This window comes from Lissotriton vulgaris, chromosome 8, assembly GCF_964263255.1.
Source record: "Lissotriton vulgaris chromosome 8, aLisVul1.2, whole genome shotgun sequence".
NCBI lineage: Eukaryota > Metazoa > Chordata > Amphibia > Caudata > Salamandridae > Lissotriton > Lissotriton vulgaris.
In genome coordinates, this window is record NC_141696.1 from 199,903,702 (window position 1) to 199,924,712 (window position 21,011).

Genomic DNA, 21,011 nt, shown 5'->3' on the forward strand with positions numbered 1-21,011 from the left:
TCAAGAGTATGACAAAATCCAAGCAAAATTTTAGAACCTGAGTGTGAACAATATTTCAGATGTTGGGGTTGGGAAAAGGCTTCATTGGTTGGTAGAACTTGGTAGAACTTGCAAAGGATTTTTGGCATTATTGCTTGGACCTCAAGGCTTCAGTAAAAACTTTGAATATTTACTTGGAATTTAAAACATGACTGCAAGATTTTTTTCAAAATCGGGGAAATGAAAATTGAGTTCTCTAGGTGCTCTGTAAAACTGTCAAGGTATGGGGGGTATTTTTGCAGTATATCATTTTACGTCATGTATAATAGCTCAACTGTCAATGTTTTTACTGTGGAATTTGAATCTGAAGACTCAGAGGATTGATGTTTTTCTGCAGAAGTGAAATTTTTGGATGGGATATCCTTTTTCCCCTTAAGTGATATTCTGAGATTTTAATTATGTATGAGGAGACACCAGGGTGATCTGGTTTTGATTACTTCAAAAATTCTGGAAGGAAATTTACACAATATGATTCTGTTGGGTCCTCTATTCATGAACTATGGGCCTGATTATGATAGCGGTGAACCCGCCACCGGCAGCCTGCCAGTGGCGGGTTCACTGCCATTGTGCGCCCATTCTCTGTCTGCCAGATAAGGATGGCGGGCGGAGTGCCATCCGCCACGGGTCCGACACAGGCAATCATTACGATTGCCTGTCGGACACTGCCAGCATACCTAGATGGTGGCGGTGCCTAGCAGGCACCGTCCACCACATTAGGATGCTGCATTCCACCAGCCTTTGAATGGCTGGTCCTCCGCCATTCAAAGGTTGGCGGAGATTGACTTTGGGGGCCCGTTGAGGGCCCCCCTTATGCAGCAGCAATGCAATTGTGCACTTGGGGGGCACCTACGGTGCCTCCCTACGGTTCCCCGCACCAAGTGGCAGGCACCTCGTGGTGCCTGCCAAGTAGTGCAGGGAAATGCACAACATGCATTTTTGCCATTGCGGCGGGTGCTGCAGCCAGCAGCACCCACCGCAATGGTGAACATGCAAAATGCGACCGCCACACTGATGTACCGCCGCCATATGGCTGGGCGGTCCTGATTCCCACGCCGATGGAGGACGGACTAAAGTCCGTCCGCCATGGTAATGAGCCCCTATGTTATTCATTTGGAAAGGTGTGAGCACTTCCACTTTAAAATGCAGTAATGTAGTAGGCCAAAACACAGTTCTTAGAAAATCCCTTCTCAACCACTGTTTGCTATGGCACCGGTAGCAGGCAGTGCTCAGAGAAATGCGTGTTATATTCAAACAAAACCAACACATTTAGGGCCCGATGTAGGTAAACGCGATTTTCCGATTTCAAAATACCGAGGCGGGCCGAATCGGTATTCTGAAATCGGAAAACGAGATGTAGGAAAAAAAAAACGAATGAATACCGAATCGGTCGGCATCGGTAATGAGATTCGGTACGTTCCGATTCTGCTCGGTCCGAATCGGAAAGTACCGAATCGGCCAACAACGAATCGGAAATCACCGATTCGGCTACCACCGATTCGGATATTCCCGATTCGGCGAATACCGATTCGGTAAAAGCCGATTCGGTAAAATCCGATTCGGCAATCATAGATTCGTAGCCATGAAAACAGACCCATGGCGAAAAAGCCCATAGGAATGCATTGAATGAACCGATTCGGCTTTTACCGATGCGGATAATACCGAATCGGATTTTACCGAATCGGATATTACCGAATCGGTAAAAGCCGATTCGGCAATAGGCGATTCAGCCAATGAGGTGGCTCCCCCTCCCCCACCCAAACAGGGAGTGGCAACCCTGGCAGGTGCAGCTAATTAAGAAGTTTCTGGAAAGCCTGCCTGAGCCCAACACACACAGTTAGCAGCAGTGGGAGAAGGAGGTTGCAAACTGAACAGGAGAAAATGGCAGATCAGTCAGGAAGCCAGAAGTCCTCCCAGAAGAGGAAGCCCAAGTTCACCACCACCGAACTTCAGGTGCTGGTTGAGGAGGTGGTGAGGGTGCACCGCCAGCTGTTTGGCAAGCTGTCCCTCAACGTGCCAGACAGCACCAAGAGGAGAATCTGGGCCGACATCGCCCAGAAGGTTAATGCTGCGGGTGTCACCCCCAGGTCCATAGAGGAACTGAAAAAAAGGTTTTACGACATCCGCAGCCTCACGAAGAGGAAGCTGGCTGACATTCAAAGGCAGGCTGGACACACTGGAGGAGGCAAGAACCCGGCGCCACCCCTCACCGAGCTGGAGGAAATTGTCTCCAGCACCATCGAGAGGGAGAGTATCGTAGGAATCGGGACCCTGGACAGCTCTGCGAGAGCCACAGCTACAGGTAAGAAGCATGCGCATCATGACACACCCTACCAGACACCTCCCCATTAGACACAATGCATAGGCAAACACCAGCACTGTACTGTCACCAACATACAAGAGACAAGCATCATGGTACATGTAGTCAGCAGAAGTTAGCCAAATATGTCAGTGCAGAATCACAAGACAGGAAACAGTGTGACACGGTGTAAGGAGATGCAAGGACATGTGGAATGCCATAATTGTACTGACTGTAATACATCGGCACTCAGTTTACAAATGCTTCTTTGTACCTAGGGGCCCCATCAGGCGGAACAACTGTGACAGCAGAGGGAGCAGCAACGTCCAACACTACAGTCGCAGGGCCGAGCACCAGCCAGGCTGGCCAGGAGGAGGAGGAGGATGAGGAAGGAGACACCCCAGGGCTAGGAATGGAGGGAGTCCTGGTCATTGACTTCCAAGCAGTGCACTCCCCAGTACTGCCCAGCACACCCCCCTTGCAATTCTCACCAGAAAACTCCCCTACAAGGCAGACCATTCCGCCTACACCAGCTCCTGCCACAACCGTGGCCTTGCCACCTGTCCAACCTGTCCTGGGAGCAGGGGCTCAGGGACCGGCCAGCACCACACCCCCACCAGTGGCACCCCAGCCCACTCAGCAGGCCGGAAGCAGCAGTGCCCGACGCCGTGCCACCACCACCACTGCTGCACCAGCACGGGAGGGCAGTGTGTTCCTGGGCCTGGAGGGACAGATGGTTAAAATCCAGCGCCAACAGGCCAGATCCACCATGGCCTGCCAACGCCAGCTCCTGCAGCACAACATGCAGATGGGGGAGTTGGTGAAGGGTTTCCAGGCTGTTGTGGACAGCAACAAGGAGGTGGCAGCAGGGTTAGGCAGGCTGACCACTGCCATCACCCACTCATCTGCCAGACAGGAGGAGCATGAGGTTGCGCGCAGGAGGGATGCCCGGGTGCTGAACCGGGCCATGGCCCGCCTTGCAGCGGCGACCGCACAACTGTGCCATCGCAGCTCCAACCAAGAATCTGTGCTCAGTCAGCATACGGCTGAGCTCACTAGGGGGATGGCCAGGATCACCACGGCCATGGAGGCCATGATAATATCAAACACCGCCTCCAATCCTGCCCTGGACCTGGGTGATGCTGGAGACAGCAGCAGCCGCAGCAGCCCGGCCAGCGCTGCATCTGAGCCACGGAGGAGCACCAGGCGATCCGCTGATGCTGCTGGGCATTCGGAGGGGGCCGAGGGACACCCCAGTGGGTCTGGCAAGCGGGCAAAAAAATAGCCTGGCAAGGGGGGATGAGCAAACCAGAACCCTGGACTTTATTTTATTTTACATACTCCATTTTTTGATGCACATCAGTGCTGTAACTGTGGTGCATCACTATTAAAATTTGTTTTTTGCAAGCAACATTTAGCTGTCTTTGCATCTGTACTCAGTCAGAAATAGTTCTCAGTGATCTCCTCACGTCTGTATCTGCCATCACTTGGCGTACACACCCCAGCTGGCTGTGTCAGTGGCACAGCTTCGTCGTCGTCATAGTCCTCGTAGTCAGACAACTCCACCTCAGTGCCCTTCTTGACCGCAAGGTTGTGTAACATTGCACATACAGCTATGATCTTGCAGTAGGTGATGGGGGTATACTGCCTTGCACCTCCACTCTTGTGCAGGCATCTGAATCTACTTTTCCAGATGCCAAAGGTCCGTTCAACAACATTCCTTGTGCGTATGTGGGCCCGGTTATACCTCCTTTGGCTGGGTGTGGAGGGGTTGAGGTAGGGGGTGAGTATGAATGAGCGGAGGGCATATGCACTGTCGCCTGGAAGAGAAAGGGGTCACATTAGACACATGCATACATGTATTCCACCTACCTACTATGTGTTATGGGGGTCTGATGATGTGTCTCACCTAGGAGGTATCCTTCTCCAAATTCGCCAGCCATCAGCCGTGCATATATGCCGCTCTGTTGGAATATATAGGAGTCATGGTGTGAGAAGTTGGCCCGATATGCACCGTTCGCTATTCTAGCGACCGCTATGTATCGTTCCAACGACCCTTATGGTGTTTGGTTGTAAGTCAACCTATAGACCAGCTATCCTAGTAGCGTGGATACGAGCAGTCTAAGGCTAAAGACTCGAGAGGGCGTGTTAAGCCAGCTGTTTACCACACATGTACCCCTTGAACACCCAGTGAAAGGACACCACACAAGTGTTATGAAAATAAACAGTATATTTATTAAGAATCACAACAGCCCTGTACTCTTTATGAGGACAGGGTACTAAGCACAAACCAAATCGCTTTAGCAGATACTTCAAGTGCACAGTTTAAAGACAAGTGTCCGAGGACACGGAAGGGTTAAGGCAAGTCGGAAGCGAGGGACTCGGGACCCTAGAGTAAGGAGGCTATGCAGGCACCGAAATGCCGAGTTACCTAGCCACGAGGGCTGCGGCTGCAAGTCTTACAGGCGTCGGGGTCTTCGCTGACGAGCCAGGAGCCGGAAGAAAAGGAGTTGCTGGCCGGCGACCAGTGTTGAATAGTTCGTAGAGATTGATGAAACCTGAAAGCAGAGGGGACCAAGTTCGTACTACTAGCCAGTAGTTAGAGGGTACCAGGAAGGCACCGGTTGGCCGTCACCTCGACCAGGTGAGTGGGCGACGCTAGGCTCTGCAGTCTCACGGACCAGGAGGCGTTGTCGGCGATCACGGTGGAGGTGCGAGCTGTCCCACGACGGATGTCGCTGTCGGCGTCTTGTGTGGACCAGGAGGGTCCGGGGTGCTTCTCAAAAGATGGAAGCAGGGGCCAGTCTGGAGCAACCAGACCGGCAGTGTTGATTCTTGGTCGTCGTCACAGAAGGGCACAAGCCAGCGGCCAGTGACCAGACAACGTGCTGAGCAGCGAGCAGAAGGGCCCCACGCAGATCGTGGAGATGCTGGGAGACTGCACTTCGGTGCTGGAGCGGCTCAGGGTCGGGGCTTCTCGGACCCCAGAGCACTCACCAGAGAGTTACCTCGATGGTCGTGCTGGTTTTTAAGAGCGTGCAGGTTCTGATGATGGCCGGTCCCTCGAGGTCTCGTCGCACCCACAGATCACAGCTGAGCTGATGACGTGGGTAGAGGTCAGAGGTGCCAGGGAAGCCGGTTCTCGTCGAGCTGGGCCGTCGGATTCCTTGAGGAAGGACTTACAGCAAACCGCAGAGTTCTTAGATGGTGCCTGCTGATGCAGGGTGACTACTCCTTAGCCACAAGGGAGAAATCTTAAGAAGAGTCTTGAAGTCCTTTCGTAGAAAGTATTCTTGATTCAAAGATGATCTAATTTGGAAGGGTCCCCGCTCCGGCCTTTATCCTAAAGAAAGGGGTGGGTACATGACTAGGTCCTGCCCTAAGGGTGGGACCAGGAAGGGGGGTAGTTACACCCCTCTCCCCTGCCGGACTTTCCCCAGGCCAGGGCTGTCGCCCCTGGAACTGGTTCTAACCGGCAGATGCGTAGTGAGCACCGGGGTGCCACTCCGCAGTCACCTTCTCGCAAAAGCCCTACCTACCCAGAATACACAAACCCTGTCTGGGACGGTGCGAACACCGCCCTCGACAGGAAACCCTTTGTCCAAGTGCTCCTCGCTGGAAGGACTCCCAGCAGCAGGAGGTCAGACTTGTGTCTGTGGTGGCAGCATCCATTTTGTGGAGCTGAGGCCTTCGTTAACTTTAACCGGGGTTCACAGTTACGTACATGTCGTGTCCCTCTAGAAGGGCGGAATGCTAACCTCGTCGCCAGAGGTGGTGAGAGGGCAGCATCCCGATTCGTATGACACCTTACTCGACATGTCTTGATAACGCGACACCGAAGTTACCGATATGGTACGCGTTATCATGGAACAGCCATTGGGTCTTGATTCCGCAAGCTGCAACCGGGCTCGGCTCGGGCCAGAGCTTAGTTCACGCGAGCCCATGCACTCTGCCTTCAGGATTGTCAAGGCCTGCCATAGGAGTGACTGATAGGAACTCGGGTGTCCATTGGAGGGTTAGATATAGGGCTACTATATCTATAGCAAAGGGTGATTACACAACTTTGCCCCAGCTGTCATGCAGCCAGTTGTGTCAAATCTAGGAGGCCAGCCAGGGGTGGCATAATACATGCTGCAGCCCCTGACGGCCCTGGGTACACCTACGCCCTGGGTTACAGGGTCTGATAAGGTGGCCCAGTACCAATTGGTAAATGCACCTAGGGTACATCTCGTAATTTAGAAAGAGAACAGCCAGGCTGTGGGTCTGATTGGCAGGCCCACAGCCAGAGAAAGTCGTAAACCAGTGAAACAAAAGCAAAAAATCTGGGTGATCATAGGATTGCAGACCCTACTCTCCTACACATGGGTACTCCCTGGAAATTTTGCTACCAGGTCTGTGATGGTGCACTTGGCATTGCAGATCACCTGCACGTTGATGGTGTGTGTAGATTTCCGATTGCGGTATATGTATTCGGTGTCCGCTGGTGGGCAAATCGGAATGTGTGTGCCATCTATGCAACCGATGATTTGGGGAAATTGTGCCATCTGGTAGAAGTCAGCTTTAGTTTGTAGCAGTTCTGCGTGGGTTGCAGGGAAAGAGATGTATTGGTCCATCCTGTCTATCATGGCGTCAAGGAATATGTGGAAGAACCTTGACAGGCTGCTCTGGCTCACCCCTCCTGCTGCTGCTACTCCACTTTGATAGCTGCCAGACGCAAGCAGGTGTAGGCTGCATAGCACCTGGACGTGCGCAGGGATGGCGTGTGCCCTTGGGGTGTGGTGGTCCAAGAATGGCTTAAGGTCCCTGATGAGCTCAAGTATGGTGTCAGAGTCCAGCCTGTATCTCTGTAGGATCTCAGCCTCAGTGAGCATGAACAGGGTTACCCTCTGTCTGTAGACCTGTTCATTTCTTAGCCATTCCCTCTGTCCTTCCTGCTGTAGCCGTAGCCGCCTCGCAATGACATAGAAAGCTGCCATCCTGCAAGTTGCAATGCATTTTGGGACTGTTTATATGGGTTGGAGTTGGTTACCACCTGATTGCAATCCATGGTAAATACCGAGTGAATTCTACCGATTTTGAGCCGATTTCGGTGTTTCTGTGCCTCCCTACATCTCCCCAACTGTCGGAATCGGGGAATTTCCCGATCGGAGATTCATACGAATCGGCATGTTTTCCGATTCGGATCATGTCCGATTCGGTATTTGTACCGAATCGGTAATTGGACCGAATCGGTGAATTTCCGATTCGGTGTCACTAACGATTCGGTAATTGGACCGAATCGGTGATTTTCCGATTCGGTGTCACTTACGAATCGGTAATTGGACCGAATCGGTGATTTTCCGATTCGGTGTCACTAACAAATCGGTAATCGGACCGAATCGGTGATATTCCGATTCGGTGTCACTAACGAATCGGTAATTGGACCGATTCGGTCTTTGCATCCGATTCGGTGTTTTTCCGATTCGTTACATATCCGATTTTCGGTATGTACGTATCGGATTCTTTCCCATTCGGTACTCATTCCGATTCGGTTTTCTATCCGATTCTTTCTGTTTTTGGTTCCCTACATCTCGATGGCTGTTTACCGATCGGTAAGGGCCAAAAATCGGTATTTTCGGCCGTTACCGATCGGTAACGCCCTACCTACATCGGGCCCTTAAAGTCAAGAAAATAGCACTTGAAAAAATGTCACATTAATTAAAAAAATGTTTACAAAATATGTAATAGGCCTCCAAATCATTAAAGTAGGATTAGGGGAACCAGATCTATGTATGAATTGTTAAAAACTTTAGGCAAAATGCACCTAGAAAAAGTAAAGTATCAATGAAAAGCCACAGCTTGCTGTTGATTAGGACCTAGATGTGATTTCAGGCTGACCGTGATAGATTGGAAGTTGCATACACCAAGCAAGTCACCCAGCTGAATATTTTTATGTTCTGCCTTAGTCTAATTTTTGGAATTCAACTCTTTCAGTGGGTTGAAGTGCAGGGCTGAAGCCGGTAGGGTCCCTCAAAGCTGGAATCGGACAGCCTTAACATTACCTGTTTTGACTTGGATATCCTGCTCTTATTTATTCCCTGAGCCCTAGTAGACCCATTAGTTCCCATCCCAGTTTGGAGACTCGTTCATAAAGCAACAGGCACAATAAGGTCTATTAAAGGAAGTTTATTCTCCGCTCTGATCCTTACACCTTTGCAGCAAAGTGTCAACTGTTACTTTCTAAATATACCATTCTTTAACTGACATTCTACAGCCTACACCGTAAGTCGCATTCTAACATTATATTATTACTCGCAGTTGCAAACCGAATCATGTTGCTCATCTAAATTGGGGTTTGCCTAGGATCCTGTCTGGAGCTCTTCAGAGGTATGAAAAATTCAGCCATCTTGAAGTTAGGGCCTTTTGGAATCTTTACTATAGGCAAAGATGACATTTTGCAAAAGGAGGTATGCACAGTGTGAAAAGTAGCCAGGAGTGGTTAGGGGAAATTAACTATTCACTGGCTAGTATACAAGATAAGATTGGAACCTTACAACCACCTCTTTAGAATATATATTCCTGGACCTAGCAAGATTACACCTGAAGAAGAATGCCTTGCTGGAAGACAATGACTTCTGCTAGAAGCAGAGGACTCTGGGACTAAAGGCTCCTGATTCTGCCTGACACCCAGGACCAGGAAATGCTCTAGAAATGTCAGGTGGTTGACGACCTGCTTCAAGGTCACAAAAAGCAGAAGGGCTCCTGACTGTAAAAGAGCGCATGTGGCCAGACAAAACTGGACCCTAGAAGAGTATTGCAAACTTATTAGGAGGAAAGGAGAAAAGGAGGACACAAAATGCAATATTTTGAAGCAATGTTAAGTGGAAAAAAAAGTGTTTGTGGAGGGAAGGCAGGACAGGATGTAAAACATGAAGAAATAATTTGTCGAGAATGGACGTGAGAAATAATAGTTTGTAGGAAAAAAAGTATGAGAAAAAAACACGAGGAGCAGTAAAAGTACTTAGGGAAGTATGGAAGGAAGCAGGGGCTGCTTCATATATTATCAAGACTAAACTACCACCACCTGTACATTAGAAAGGTCCCCCAGAGGTCAAAAAATATATAGAAGCATGAAGCCATACATGGAAATAACAACAGAGATCCTTGGTGACTTGCTACATAATTGGAATATATGGTAGGGGGTACTTTATCCCATCTATCGTTATATGCTATATTGGTTCTGTTGCTTTTGTATGGAGTGGTGATACAACTTTACGCATTGTAAAATGAGCCTTCTTTTTTAAATATAATACAGATTTTGCAATCACTATCAGCTAAGAAAATCAAAATTCTTATTTTGATATACTATTGTGAGACCACACAAAATGTTGCTAAACTCATGAATCCTGATCCCAGAAGAGCCAGTGAACTCTTGGGTTAAGTCCCTGGGAATTATTCAATATGTAGTATTAAACTTAAAACATTTGGCCAGATATAGCAAGCTACAAGTCTGAAAAAGTGCTTGCAATTTGTAACTAGTGTCTAATTTTGTGAATCAGTCTAAGTGCTAATAGGTCGGTTTGCAAAACTTTTAAAACCATGCTGTAACGTTTCAGATTCTTAGTGGGTTGCAGACTGACCTACCTGACAGGCCCGGCTCTAGGGCGGTGTGACCGGCGACACTGCACCGGGTGCTGATTTCGGGTCAGGGCGCCTTGTTTGCAAGTATATTGTGGTTTTAGAACCACCTGCTGCCGTGTTCCTTGCATTCAGCAATTTCCCAGCAACAATAAAAATGTCAAGATAACTCTGGTGATTAATGTTTTTGCTGGAGGGAGACCAGTGTTTTGCCTAGTGGACATTTGGACTCATGGTTAGGTAGCGCGGAGGGTGAATATGCCTGCTGCAAAGAACGTGTAAAGAGAGATCCTTTTGTTACTTGCAGTTTATACGTTAAAATTCTAACATGGAACAGTGAACTATGAACTGTGATCAAAAAGCTGCATGGAAACTGCAAGGTATATATTAGAGCTTATGATGTTTTCCCCAGTCTTTCATAATGTTGCAAGAGGGTTCATTTGGGTAGAAATCAATACTTATTAGTAAAGGCAACCCCCAACCGTGGTGTAACGTTTTAATTTCCGAGTTTGTTCTTCTGCAGACCAAGAACTTGTAAACTATACTGCCTACGAGTATAGATGACGTGTGACTCCTACACATTGTAGTTTTCTGACGTATGTAATGGTTCCTATACATTCCTATACACTGATTTACACACTTGTGATTGATTTTCTCTGTGTAATGTGTGTGCAGGGTTGGATTGGGATTGAAAATCGGCCGGGCACGCAAAATAAAAGTGGCCCACATTTGCATATTACGTTGCTGCAAAACACTTCTTCAGTGAAATGTTATTAAAAATGTGTGGGGGGGGGGGGGGAGCGTTAAAAAGAAAATGCAAGGATTAGTTAACACTGGTAAAACACACCTGAAGACAAGGGAGGCCACTTTTGCTCAGGTCCCTACCCCCGCTCAATATGCATACATTCATGGGCCGGCCGAGCAAAACAAAAGGAGTGACACCCCTGCCCCTTTGTAAAAGTGAGGTAATGGACGCCCATTAGCTTTAGAAAGGCCACTCAGAACCCAACTGGGCCGTTGGTGGCATGGAACAACTCAGAAACCGCCCAAATCGGCCCCCAGGCTGCTCAAAGAAAGCAGCCCACAGCTGGAGCTCTGACACCGGCCCCTCGGGCTTTGCCCGAGTGCCCTCATTACCAATCCGACGCTGTGTGTGTGTGATGCAAAGTTCTCTAACACACTGGTAAAAGTGGCGCTATAAAACAGATTACAAGCGTCTGATCTGATAAAGAGTGGTTGTGTAGACTTGAGGGGCACTGTTAAATGGTGTTAGTGAGGGAATCCATGGTGGTAGTCATTGAGAGACGCCAACAAACATTGTCACACCAGGTGCCACTAGCGCTAAAGCCGTCCCCGTTCCCTAACAAATATTAATTAAGCAGATCATAAATTGTGACTCACTTCGAAAAGCAACAATCCTAGCCTACAATGGGGAGCAGACCACTGTCCCTAAGTTTTCTTTTGAAAAATAAAAAACTTTTTTTTTTTTAAACAGACGATTTTACTTAAAGGGTGCAGGCCTGCTTATTAAAGTTCTCATTTTTGAAATGTTTCGGGGTTGTGCTCACAGTTCTTTGAAAAGCCCTGCTCCCGGTGTTAGCATAGACAAGGTGCAGGTTCCGAGCATACTGTGAAAAATGCAGTCTCGCTGAAATCCCTGCTTTTATTAGTACGGACACCAATGGGGTTAATGGACCCATGCCTGCTCTTATCTTTGTCCTTATATTCCTTTAGCCACTGCACTATTTCAATAGTGTTGCCAATTCTACTGCGCATGCGCATGAAGAAACTGACATGAAAATGAAACTAAAGGCGCTTCGAACTTTTAAAACCATGGTGTAACGTGTCAATTTAAAAAGTTACTTGAAAGTTATGCAACCCTCTGAGTCACTGCCTGTCTTCCAGTGATTTGCCACAGATCGGCCTTTTTGGGGTCCATCCATCCAGTATTTGTAAAGGGCAAACTAATCACCCTTCAGGGTCTCAAGGTGCTGGATGGCGTCAGGGAGATAAGGGGCCCGATGTAGGTAATTCCTATTTACCTACTCTTAAATACCGAATCATACAGGATTAGTCATAGGAGTAGGTAAATAGGAAGGGATTTTGGAAAAGGGGGTGGTGATGGACAGAGTTTCTGAATGATGCAGAATACTCCTACCCAGTCAAGAGATCAGGGCTTTATCCATCACCGTTTTTTAGCTCACTGCACCATCCCAGCTCAGAACCTGGCTACATGCAAATTAGTCTGTTCCTGTCCCAGTACATGATGGGAACAGGGCAAACCAAACTACCAAGCCAATTCTTATACTGGGAAGGAAACAAGGTTCCGGGGACCGGTTTCTGGCATTTCAGCCGACGTCGGCCCGGCTTGCTTGAATCCTGATGGTGCAATGAGCAAGGGACTCACGTCTGAGTATACCCTCCCACACTTAGTGTGGAAAAAATCGATTTTGGAAAAGGGGGTGGTGATGGACAGAGTTTCTGAATGATGCAGAATACTCCTACCCAGTCAAGAGATCAGTGCTTTATCCAACACCGTTTATTAGCTCACTGCACCATCCCAGCTCAGAACCTGGCTACATGCAAATTAGTCTGTTCCTGTCCCAGTACATGATGGGAACAGGGCAAACCAAACTACCAAGCCAATTCTTATACTGGGAAGGAAACAAGCTTTAGGGGACCGGTTTCTGGCATTTCAGCCGTCATCGGCCCGGCTTGCTTGAATCCTGATGGTGCAATGAGCAAGGGACTCACGTCTGAGTATACCCTCCCACACTTAGTGTGGACAAAATCGATTTTGGAAAAAGGGGTGGTGATGGACAGAGTTTCTGAATGATGCAGAATACTCCTACCCAGTCAAGAGATCAGGGCTTTATCCATCACCGTTTTTTAGCTCACTGCACCATCCCAGCTCAGAACCTGGCTACATGCAAATTAGTCTGTTCCTGTCCCAGTACATGATGGGAACAGGGCAAACCAAACTACCAAGCCAATTCTTATACTGGGAAGGAAACAAGCTTCCGGGGACCGGTTTCTGGCATTTCAGCCGTCGTCGGCCCGGCTTGCTTGAATCCTGATGGTGCAATGAGCAAGGGACTCACGTCTGAGTATACCCTCCCACACTTAGTGTGGACAAAATCGATTTTGGAAAAGGGGGTGGTGATGGACAGAGTTTCTGAATGATGCAGAATACTCCTACCCAGTCAAGAGATCAGGGCTTTATCCATCACCGTTTTTTAGCTCACTGAACCATCCCAGCTCATAACCTGGCTACATGCAAATTAGTCTGTTCCTGTCCCAGTACATGATGGGAACAGGGCAAACCAAACTACCAAGCCAATTCTTATACTGGGAAGGAAACAAGCTTCCGGGGACCGGTTTCTGGCATTTCAGCCATCGTCGGCCCGGCTTGCTTGAATCCTGATGGTGCAATGAGCAAGGGACTCACGTCTGAGTATACCCTCCCACACTTAGTGTAGACAAAATCGATTTTGGAAAAGGGGGTGGTGATGGATAGAGTTTCTGAATGATGCAGAATACTCCTACCCAGTCAAGAGATCAGGGCTTTATCCATCACCGTTTTTTAGCTCACTGCACCATCCCAGCTCAGAACCTGGCTACATGCAAATTAGTCTGTTCCTGTCCCAGTACATGATGGGAACAGGGCAAACCCAACTACCAAGCCAATTCTTATACTGGGAAGGAAACAAGCTTCCGGGGACCGGTTTCTGGCATTTCAGCCGTCGTCGGCCCGGCTTGCTTGAATCCTGATGGTGCAATGAGCAAGGGACTCACGTCTGAGTATACCTTCCCACACTTAGTGTGGACAAAATCGATTTTGGAAAAGGGGGTGGTGATGGGCAGAGTTTCTGAATGTTGCAGAATACTCCTACCCAGTCAAGAGATCAGGGCTTTATCCATCACCGTTTTTTAGCTCACTGCACCATCCCAGCTCAGAACCTGGCTACATGCAAATTAGTCTGTTCCTGTCCCAGTACATGATGGGAACAGGGCAAACCAAACTACCAAGCCAATTCTTATACTGGGAAGAAAACAAGCTTCTGGGGACCGGTTTCTGGCATTTCAGCCATCGTCGGCCCGGCTTGCTTGAATCCTGATGGTGCAATGAGCAAGGGACTCACGTCTGAGTATACCCTCCCACACTTAGTGTGGACAAAATCGATTTTGGAAAAGGGGGTGGTTATGGACAGAGGTTCTGAATGATGCAGAATACTCCTACCCAGTCAAGAGATCAGGGCTTTATCCATCACCGTTTTTTAGCTCACTGCACCATCCCTGCTCAGAACCTGGCTACATGCAAATTAGTCTGTTCCTGTCCCAGTACATGATGGGAACAGGGCAAACCAAACTACCAAGCCAATTCTTATACTGGGAAGGAAACAAGCTTCCGGGGACCGGTTTCTGGCATTTCAGCCGGCGTCGGCCCGGCTTGCTTGAATCCTGATGGTGCAATGAGCAAGGGACTCACGTCTGAGTATACCCTCCCACACTTAGTGTGGACAAAATCGATTTTGGGAAAAGGGGGTGGTGATGGACAGAGTTTCTGAATGATGCAGAATACTCCTACCCAGTCAAGAGATAAGGGCTTTATCCATCACCGTTTTTTAGCTCACAGCACCATCCCTGCTCAGAACCTGGCTACATGAAAATTAGTCTGTTCTTGTCCCAGTACATGATGGGAACAGGGCAAACCAAACTACCAAGCCAATTCTATACTGGGAAGAAAAAAAGCTTCCGGGGACCGGTTTCTGGCATTTCAGCCGTCGTCGGCCCGGCTTGCTTGAATCCTGATGGTGCAATGAGCAAGGGACTCACGTCTGAGTATATCCTCCCACACTTAGTGTGGACAAAATCGATTTTGGAAAAGGGGGTGGTGATGGACAGAGTTTCTGAATGATGCAGAATACTCCTACCCAGTCAAGAGATCAGGGCTTTATCCATCACCGTTTTTTAGCTCACTGCACCATCCCAGCTCAGAACCTGGCTTCATGCAAATTAGTCTGTTCCTGTCCCAGTACATGATGGGAACAGGGCAAACCAAACTACCAAGCCAATTCTTATACTGGGAAGGAAACAAGCTTCCGGGGACCGGTTTCTGGCATTTCAGACGTCGTCGGCCCGGCTTGCTTGAATCCTGATGGTGCAATGAGCAAGGGACTCACATCTGAGTATACCCTCCCACACTTAGTGTGGACAAAATCGATTTTGGAAAAGGGGGTGGTGATGGACAGTGTTTCTGAATGATGCAGAATACTCCTACCCAGTCAAGAGATCAGGGCTTTATCCATCACCGTTTTTTTAGCTCACTGCACCTTCCCAGCTCAGAACCTGGCTACATGCAAATTAGTCTGTTCCTGTCCCAGTACATGATGGGAACAGGGCAAACCAAACTACCAAGCCAATTCTTATACTGGGAAGGAAACAAGCTTCCGGGGACCGGTTTCTGGCATTTCAGCCGTCGTCGGCCCGGCTTGCTTGAATCCTGATGGTGTAATAAGCAAGGGACTCACGTCTGAGTATACCCTCCCACACTTAGTGTGGACAAAATCGATTTTGGAAAAGGGGGTGGTGATGGACAGAGTTTCTGAATGATGCAGAATACTCCTACCCAGTCAAGAGATAAGGGCTTTATCCATCACCGTTTTTTAGCTCACTGCACCATCCCAGCTCAGAACCTGGCTACATGCAAATTAGTCTGTTCCTGTACCAGTACATGATGGGAACAGGGCAAACCAAACTACCAAGCCAATTCTTATACTGGGAAGGAAACAAGCTTCCGGGGACCGGTTTCTGGCATTTCAGCCGTCGTCGGCCCGGCCTGCTTGAATCCTGATGGTACAATGAGCAAGGGACTCACGTCTGAGTATACCCTCCCACACAATAGGAAGGTGGCAGATGTAGGTAATTCTTATTTTAGAATTACCGAATCTGTAAGATTCGGTATTTACTGATTCGGTAAATACCAAATCGGTATTTCCTATTGATTCCTATGGGCCTTGAAGCCCATAGGAATCAATGGGAAATACCGATTCGGTATTTACCGAATCAGTAAATACTGAATCCTGCAAGGGTGAACGGGGTGTCACTTTGACACCCTGTAGCACCCCAATTCCAGGCTTGTGTGCCACGTGGCACACATACATGCCCTAAGGGCATGTCTGTGTGTCACATGGCACAGATGTGCATGTACACCTGAATTCGGTATTTTACCACCCAATTGTATTGGGTGATAAAATACCGAATTCTGAAGGCCTGTAGCACTGTAAATAGTGCTACCTACATCTGGGATTCACCGAATTGGTAAAATTACTGATTCAGTATTTTACAGAATCAGTAAATTTACCGATTCGGTAAATTTACCGATTCTGTAAAATAATGGCCCCTACATCTCAATCACCAAATACCGGTCGGTAACGGCCGAATTCGGCCGTTACCGACCGGTATTTGGTGACCTACATCGGACCCTAAGTGAGTAATTGCCCATGGTCACATGATGCTGAGCTGAGCTGCCGCTGGTGCCGGGGATCAAACCGGGAGCCCTGGGCTACGGAGTTAGTGGCTCTGGCTGCTGTGCCACACCTCTCCCCTTCGTTGCAAGTTGTAGACTGAGGTCGCCGCTCCAACCCCAAAATTACATTCCATGTTTCCCCTGCTCTAAATGGTCATGGATAACTGCAGATTTGATGAGTTTACCAGATTTTCACGCACTTGGGCCCATGACGTGATTATGACACTTTTTGTGAGTCAGGCGAGTTTACACACCACTATCAGTTCTTTGTATGAATTTTTTGTAACACTATTACCATGGTACCTGACTTACCACAGGCACTTATTCTTCCTGACGGACCAGGAGCTATTAGAGGACAAGTGACAAGATAATCCTAAGAATACTCTATACATCTAACAATACTATGATGAATTTATAATGACCACAGACACCTGAAGGCTTTTAAGGATTTTATATAGTAATTAAATTCAAAGTGACAAGAGAATAAGGCTGATGCAAATCAAAATGTCAATAATCAAGATTACAACAATAATATAGCTATAAATGAGGGCAAGCACCATCGAGTGCAAGTGGGATTCTATGGGATAAGGGTAACAAGGAACATGCTATTCAGAATCAGGCTTATACTAGGGTAGGTAAGTTCAAAACACATTAGTCAGTGGAGTGCTAAAGTCCTACAAGTGTTTCAAATCCTAATCTTAGTCTATCTGTTAAAACTAAACTTAGATCCCAAACATCGATCAAATTAATCACACTATTTAAGTAATACAATTTCAATATGTCCTACAGGAAGGGGAAAAATGGAACACAACTAATAGACAGTTTGCATATATGACGTTGGAGATAACAGAGAGAATATCATGGGCATAGAGGCTTTATTAAAAGAGGAGAAAAAAGGATAGATAGACAAACACCCACCCTATATTTACCTAGGACAGGAATGAGGACTAACCCTGGCCACGGGTCAGCTTCGGGAAAAAGGCGAGGACAAGGACCCTCAAGGATTTAGGATGCCAGTAGGTGAGTAGGTACAGCTCACGGACAATCAGGACAGGATACCCCTCAGGACTTGGGTCAGGACTGGGCTCACCAAAGGGCACGACCAACACCTGCAGCTTCGGATGCAACGCCTGCGTTACCCCCTCACTGCACGGAATCCGCCAGTAACCCCGATTGGGTTCTCGAATCTCCCAGCAAAGTGCTTCGCCAGCACTTAAGACTATTTCCACCCCTTGGAGTTTGTGGAATTTTCGGACAGAGTGCTCCGCAGACCTCTGTATCAATCACCTATAGAGTTCGTAGGGTCGGTGACAGGTCAGCTACTCGGACAAGTCGGACAATTTCTCTAGCTAAAACTAGGCTAGTTATACCCTTTTCGGGTCCCAAGACCACCCACAAATGTTGCAAGTGACAGGGTCCCCAACTTATGATTGGTCAGGAGAGGTGGTTAGGTCATTGTCACCACCTAAAATTCTGGGTTCCCATATTTAATATTCAGATTCAGTACCCACCCCCTACATTCCAGTTCCCAGGGCATGAGAAAGGTGTAAAACAATAGGGCACACATAAGAAAATACATTTGTTGCAGTTTTAGGTACAGACGAAATCTTCTCTCGGTGCACAAAAGTCGTTCCCAGGCGCATCTCAACTTCAGAAGCCAGCTGGCTTGGTGTTGCTTCTGCGCAGTTTGAATTTTCCCTCATCACATGATGGGGTTGTACTGGGTTTCAAAGATGGAGCAGCTCCCCACTCCCAGGCCCACAGATACGTGGTACATGAAAAGTAAGCGAAAACAAATTAGAAACACAGAAAAAATGAATACACTGTACACCATGATAAGCTACACTTCACCCCTTACTTTATAATAACTATAGCAGTTAGGAGTAAGACAGAAATAGATAGAAGTGCAAAGCGGCATGGGCAAGCAGAGAGCGTGTTTTAAAACAAGCGGCCATTTTAGCTACAATGCGCATGTGCGAAATATCCCTCCAAAACTGCGAAATGCGTCACATCACATGGGTATGACCGATGCATGCGCAGACTGGATTTCTGCGAAGCAGCCATTCTGTAGTATGCAAGCGTTGTTAGGATTAATAGACACATAGGCAAGCGTCTCTGGGACACCCGCGTGTACTGTAAAAGTGTAATATTAATGACAAACAGGATTGATTAATACTATTACAAGTTAACGAGGTTCATGAGTGTGAGCAAGTCGCTTCACGTGCGAATCCTTGCTCCATCAATCCCCTCTTTGATGATATTTACTATCATCACTATTAATGAAAACAGATGCCAACTTTCTTTCTTACATATCACTCATCTCGATCTCAATAAATTTGTTGTTGAGCTTCTTCTCAGCATCCTTATTAGGATGGAAACTCTTGGCCTTTTTGTAAATCTGATTTCTTAATTCCTCTAACTCCAGCTCATCCACATTTCGTTTTACTCCCCTTCTATTTACAGTATACTTCTTTCTGCATTTTTGGCATTTACAGCAAATTATTATAATGAACACAATCAGACTTATTCCAGCTATTGGCATCAGCATTTTCCCCACAAGACTGCGGCCTATGTTAGAAAACCAACTACCTACAGAGGAGAGACCATCAGTCAGTCTCTTCCAGGCATTATCAACCTCCTGTGGTTTGAGATCTTTTTCCAAATTAGTTATGTTTCGCACATATTTCTTAATTTCTACGCTTTTATCAGGAATGTAAGTGCAACAATGTTGCGCCTTCAGCATCCTGCAGACTCCGCCCTCATTTGCCAATAAGGTATCAAGAGCAAGGCGATTCTGTAAAACCATTGATCTGATCGCAACCATTTCAGTATTGACCAGCAGGAATCCAGCAGCAGTGTCGGTTGATAACCGATCCACTACTGTAGATAATTTGCAAATACGGTGAGTATTCAGAACCACTCTCACTCCAGGTATCAGTGCACTAAATATATCACCTATAATTTCTCCTACACTTTCACGCCTACTACGTACTAAACCATTAGTATTTTCATTGCTTCCAGCGGCGTCGTTCACATGGTATATTTTCGGGAAGACAATGCCAAAATAGCAGCTTCCATACCTGTGATCCGGCAATTTGAAATAAGCCTTGTTTCCACATATATAATAAATTCCGGGAAACACAGGTTCTCACGCATTTTTGAAACCCCAACCTCCAATTACCTTGTAATTATGTTCGCATTCACTGGAACCGATGAATACATTGTTATAGTAACTAGTCTTATCTCTATGAAGACAGAGTTTCCCTTTCCGTTCAAAGTCCAGCAACAGTGCAGGATTAGCTTAGCCATTTGAGGTGCTTTCCATGTTTTCAGCCCATTTAGGAGTTTTCTGTCTCTTATCATTGGCCTTTCTTTGGAAACTCTCCCTTCTCTTTTCTGCCATTTTCAAGAACATTTTCTCTTGCTCATGTAATGAACAAGTCAAATTATCTCTGCGAGCTTCATTTAAATCTATGTCACCTATAGTCAGAAAGTATTCTCCCATGTAACGAGTCACTTCGCTTCTAACATGTACAATATTCAGGTTTCCCCGAATAGGAAGTTCAGAAAAAATCACGTCAGTGTTTGAATAGTAGTACTGTAAAGTGCTTCTGTAAAATAAGCTTGCTAATATGCTACAGAAAATTCCATAGGTCAGGGGTAAACGGTGATAGGTCACACCTTCAGCTACTGAAGTCGGTAGCTTCATGCAGACATACCAATCTTCTATTTCCATAGCTTCTACATAATGCACTAAAAGATTTGCAAAGACATTTAAATGTGTTCTGATTCTCATTTTGTGAAAATGTAGTCCTTCCTCATCTGGTGCTTCTAAGTCAGGTCGGGTTTGTTTCAGGCTAGCTGAATTTTCACGTCTTTCTACACTTCGTGGTGTTTCTTCGCTATGTACAACGTCTGTGTCTGGTGTCATCGATTTAGTAGGGTACAAGTTAGTATCTTTACTTATCATAAAAGGTATAAAGACTGTTAGTCCTATCCATACTACTATTACTATGGCTACACTACATAAGCATATCTTACAGCAAGTTTTACAACAATTTCCCCTAGGTCTTCCATTCACATTTGAATCAGATATTTTAGCTTACAGGTGGCTTTCCAACCCCTCTTTGTTTCTCTACACAAGAGGCTTACGCAGTTTCACTTTTAAGTTGGGTCCTCTTCCTCAGGACTCAGATCCTCAATCGAATCTTGATCGCTTTTGTCGCTTATTTCGGGATCATCAATTTCTTCCAACACCAGATATGTCCATTCAGGACTTCGGTAGTTTTTGTTTTGTCTTCTTATTCTGGTACTGCGACTGTTTTGCTGAGCTCCTGTTCGTTGTCTTTCACTAGCAGCTCTTTTCCGATCTTCTATTTTCTCTTCCACTGTCTTTAATCTTAATTTCAGTCTCTTTATGTATCTGGGTTCACTTTTCTTCTTGAGCCTTTTAGCAGTTACTGTAATTTGGCCTTCTTCACGAGCCCTTTTATTTTCGTTCTGTTGTGGCACTATTACGTCAACAGTATC